Source organism: Impatiens glandulifera, chromosome 8, assembly GCF_907164915.1.
Source record: "Impatiens glandulifera chromosome 8, dImpGla2.1, whole genome shotgun sequence".
In the NCBI taxonomy this organism is placed as follows: Eukaryota; Viridiplantae; Streptophyta; class Magnoliopsida; order Ericales; family Balsaminaceae; genus Impatiens; species Impatiens glandulifera.
Window position 1 is genome coordinate 7,138,402 of NC_061869.1, and position 6,146 is coordinate 7,144,547.

Consider the following 6,146-nt stretch of genomic DNA (forward strand, 5'->3'; position numbering starts at 1 on the left):
TTGGTTTGCTGTTCGGTTGGAGGATAAAAATAAGTATGGGATGGGTTTTGCTGATCAGTTGGAGATGCTCTTATTTATAGATCGAATGAAAGTTATTAGTGCTAGTTTGATACTAAGAAAAATTGAAAATACTTCTTTAGTGTTAGTTTTATTTTATTATTATTGTGAATAAAATATTATAATAGTTACATTTGAGCGGTAAAAAAGAAATTAACCAAAAAGATGAATTATAAGAATTTTTTTTTTTAAAGGAGGAGAGTTACTAAGGATTTTAATTCAGTAATTATTTTCTTTTCATTAATCCATTTTTGAGTAAAAAAAGTATTATTAAAAAAGTAGAATGAAAAAGATGAATTATAAATTTTGGATTTTTTTTTTAATTTAAGACAGTTTTTGAAATAGAGGAGATAAAATTAAAAATTGATCATCACTTACGTGTACCTTTATTATTAATATATTTAAATTCGGATCTAAGTTTGATAAATGTTGTCGATTTAATATTTTAATTAACCATATCTAATTCCTTTTGAATTATTTGACTTAATCATAAATATCTTTTCACTTAAATATTATTATATTTTAATTAATAATAGTATTAAAATTATTAATTAAAATATTGTTTTAAACATTTGTTTCATTATATATTTATATATTTAATAATATATATATATATATATAACACTAAATATATAACTCAATTTTAAATAACTCTAAAAAAATATATTGCTTATTATATTATGATAAAAATGTGATTATATTTAAATTAATTATAAAAGAAAAGAAAAAAGATAATATATATATATATTATTATTGTCTCTTATATATTGTTTATAATATATTATAAAAAAATTGTGTTAATAATTAAATTAATTATAAAATAGAAAAGAAAAAAGAGATATAATATATATATATATATATATATATATATATATATATTCTTATGTGTATATATAGTGTACACTCTTATTTATTTCGTTAACCAATTATTAATAATTTAATTACAAGTTGTAATTATTTTTATTTAATATTTAATATATTGAAATTATGAACTAATATAAATTATTTTTATTAATTTAAAATTTTATCTCTAAATATTTAAGTCCCTACTTACTTAAAATTCAATTTTCAACTTATCAAATATTATGTCTATAAACTTACATAAATAAATAATTCAATTTCTGAAAAGAAAAATGTTTGTCATTATATATCAGTGATATTTTTTAATTTAAGAATATAAATAATAATCTAGGAACAAAATAAAGGGTGAAACTTGTCTTATTTCAAGGAAGACGATACATTCTTCTTAGAAAGTAAGAAGTTTTAATATTTCATCATTGTTAATGGCTATTTAGAGCTAGAATTTAATTTTTTTTTATTAGAAATGACTTGAATTTTGAATTGTCTAACTCCAAATTTGATAATTTTAACAATTTAATTTTTTTTCATAAACGAATGAAACGTCTTTTTACTTTTAAGCGTAGTATTTTTATTTTTTTAATTAATTTTTCACATTTATAAAATATAAAATAATAATTCTCTTTTTTTTCAATTATTTTCATACATTACTAATCTTTTAAAACATTGGAACCTTATTTGACAATTTTAAATAAGTATATTTCAAAAAAAAAAAAATACTCAATTTAAAATATAAAAACTTTCAAATTGTTAGATTGTATGTAAAGTTATGTCGTTATAATTTTTTTTCTAATAAAAAATATTTATATATTCAATTTATTTTTCTTAGATTAAACATTTTTTAGTCTTCCAACCCAACTTCGACAATAATTAATTTTTAAAAATACGTCCAAAACATATATAAATATAATTTCATTTAAGAACGTGACAAGTTAATTAGAAAAATAAAAATAATACGTTAAAATAATATGACGAAAGTTTTCTCCATTTAAATTTTTGGATATGCACCAAATATATTTTGGTACCTCAGCCATTTATTCTACAAAATGCAGGTCTAATTCAATATAGGAAATCAAATCATTATGTGAATTCTTTGAATTAAATGTAGTATAATATCTCAAAGTAAATCACGTGATTTATCCAAAATAGTTTGGTTTGAGTTATTTAAATAATATAAATTAATTAAATATTCTTTTATTCTTTTATTTTTTTTCCTTCGATCAAATAATTTAATTAATCATTAATAAAAAAATATAAAAAAATTATATTTTAAATTATTTTATTATTACGTGCTTCTCACCCCTCATGATAAAATTGGAATTGAACCGTCATTCTAGAATTTTCAATCTTATACATTTTCATTATGTTACTTAGCCCGCTACCTTTATATATTAAAAAAAATACTCAAATCCCAATAAGGCATTAATATGATTGAAAATTAATTTGATTGAAAGCAATTTAACAATTGAATACGAATGTTGCTTAAAAGTATTTTTAATAAATACATATGTGGGTGTGATTTTAGAATTGTAAATATAAGTAAGTGATTAATTATGTTTGTGATGAAATTTTATCAACTTCATAAAAATAAAATTATTAGTGTGGAATTTTCTTTTTGATAATGTTATCAAAATAAATTATGATGTAACACAACTCTTATGTTATAAATAAAAGGGTATGGTGATGATTTAAAATTGATTTGTGGGGAAACTAAATCCGTTCAAATGGACAATTGAAAAGATAAAAATATAAAATTGTGAATATTTGATGGAATGTTTATTAAAGATGAAGTGTTTAACTATTAAGCAATTTGTATGAATAAGTTAATGGAATTTTGAAAACTTGTGCAATGTTTAAAGTCCAATATTTAATAAATATCATTTGATAAAAATACTTAAAAAAGATTTATTGTGTTAATAGAACTCTTCATACTTTTAAAGAAAGTTATAATGATTTTGTTATTTGTGTGAAAGATTTGTATCATGATTATCATCGCACTTATATTTGGATGAACTTGTTTTGGTACTATTTCTATTTTTATTGTACAGCTTTTTATATTATAAGTGAACTTTACCAATAAAGTAATAAATAAAAAATAGTCCAATTTCCTTAAAAAAAAGAAAAAATAACAATCACTCCAATGATTAAAAAAGGAAAATACAATATATGATTTTTTTTCCAGTTTAAATTATTTTAATAATTTAAATAAAATCAAATATAACTGCACTCTCCTCTTATTAATTAAATCTTCATTCATTGATAAAAACACTAAAATACTTTTTTATTTTAAATTATTAAATTTTATTTTATTTATATATCAATACAATTTATTTTTATTTTTTTTAAATAATCACCAACTTCTCAAATCATTAATAATTTTTATTTTTTCTCACCAATCCGAACAAATATTCATCATAGTTACCAATTTATAAAATTTATATTTTTTTTAAATATATTTCAATACCAATTTAATTAAAAAAACAATACATTCCAAAACCTGAAAATAACAAACATCTAAGAGTCAAGTTTGATCAGTTTTTTTTTATATTGGAAAATATATTTTTAGAATGAATTGCTAAAATACATTTTAATAAAACTTAATTTTAATATATGTTAAAAATATTTAAATATTTTGATTAATAAATAAAATAATTTTATTATTAGAATAATAATATTATAATTTTAGAAAGAAAAAAATCCAAAAACCACTACTACATTAGTCAAACTAGCTATGTTCCAATGAAGAAATCAATTTTCAATATTATAACCTATTAGAACTTGTTTGATCGGTTTTTTATTTATTTTTATATTTTTTTAATTCTTTTTATTTTCACATTAATATTATTTTAATAATTAAATCACTTATTTTATTAATTAAAATATTAAAATACTTTTATTTTATTTTAAAAAATCTATTTTTAATATAAAAGAACGTCATAATAATTTGACAAATAAAACTTAAATAACTTAATTTTCAAATAAATTTGTTTTTGTTTGTTTGTACTTTGGATAATGTGTGAAATTCTGCCGTGGAAAAGTAGAATACACAGGTATCACTATCCTACAACTCATGCCCATGGAGTCCCATACTCAAGCACAATTATTATAATATTTTAAATTTTAAACTTATAAAAATAAATTAATAAGAAAGAGTAAAATACTACAAGTGATTAAGTTTTCTGAATTTTATTAACAAACACCCATTAATTTATTTTTATAATTGAATTATTTAAATTATCAAGTAAAATAATATTATTTTTATAAACTTTAAATAAAAATATTATAATAATTTAACAAATTAAAATTTTAAATAATTTACTAAATTATTTTAAAAAATACTTAATAACCTAACATTAGACAAGCTCTAATATATTCTTAATTTTGTATAAAACGTAGAATATTTTAATTAATGATGGATAGGAAATAGTTAAATTATGGTCCCGTTTGATTTAGAGTTTATAAGCTATTTATAGGTGTTTGCCTAATAAATTGTTATAGTAATTTTGCATAATAAACTCACGCAAATAATTCTACTCAAACAATTTTAGTTTTTAAACTCAATTTTCTCTCTATCCGTTTAAGATTATAATTCTCTCACATCATTTTAAAATTTTTTTTTATTTATTCTCTCTCATCTATTTCATTCATTTTTTATTATTTTATTCATTATCTCTCATCTATTTAATCTCTTTTTAATATTTTATTCATTTTCTTTCATTTATTCTATATATTTATAATTATAATTATAGTTTCAGAAATTATTATTTACTAGACGATAATGAAGAGGTAAGAGCCCAGGATTGTAAAGTGAAAAATATATATAATAATAATAAATTGCTTTATTTATTCATATCATTTATTTTAAAATATATTATTTTTTTAATTTAAGTTATTTATTAATATTTAAAACTATATATTAACAAAAATTTATACAAATTAATATATTAATATAATTTATTTTCAATTATATACTATTTTTTAATTTTAATCATTTATTAATATTTAAAATTAAATTAAATAAATATATTATTATATATATATATAAAATATTAATTAACAAATAATATTATAAATATAAAAAATAAATAAATTGGACATATATTTTGTAGCCCAGTGTATAATATTTAAAACATTATATTATATATATTTATATATTTAACTAAATGGTATAAATGAGGTGGAGTGATCAAATCTTGGCTTCTCTTTCTATTTATTAAAATTAATTCAATTTTAAAGTATAGAGAATTATACATTATTTTTTTTAATTTTAAATTATTTAAAAAATTTATATAAAATATAAATTAATATTAATAAACAAGTTAAAATAGTTATATTGATTTTGTTTGGTATTTAAATAAATAATTTAATATATTATTTTTATATGTATTAATATTCTATATTTGTAATCTCTAGTGTCTATTCACTTAATAATATGTGTTTCCCACGATTTTGTATTTTTTTTTTCTTATTTATATTTATATTTATATTTTTTATATTCTCACAAACTAGGCTCAAATCCATTAAATTAGATTTTCATATTTTTTTATTTATATAGTTAACATGTTATTATTTAAAACCTAGTTAATTTAATTTCTCACGTTTTCTTATCATATATATATATTTTTTAAATCGAGTATTCTTATATTTTAATAGGTTTCGTATATTTATTTTAATTTAGTAAGGATATTCTTAGAACTGTTTGATTAATATGTTCACTTATTACTCGTATTATTAGTGTAATACATAGGGTGGGTCGGTATGATATATCTTAGTGTTTTACTCATACCTTATATCTTACCTAAAATTTTGGTATGTAAAAATGCATACGACCTTACCTTGATATTAATATACATTAATTTCAGTATACACAAAATTCATACATTACCTTACCTTAATTTCGGTACCGTATCAATATTATACATTTGATACTTAAAAAAAATATTAACTTAAAAAAAAATCAATCTCATCAATAAAGTAGAGATTGTATATATTGAATAATATTTAAGTATAATTATATTTTGATATTATTATTCAAAAATTATATTTTTATAATTAAATTAATATCAAATATATTTAATTATTTCTTTATAAGTATTGTATATATATTTTAACTTATAAATATTATTTCGGTATATCTCGATTTACCAAAATTTTAAAAATCTCATACCTTTACCGTACTAAAAATTTCGGTATGGTTTTATACCTTACCTTTTTTCGGTATACCTTAAAAA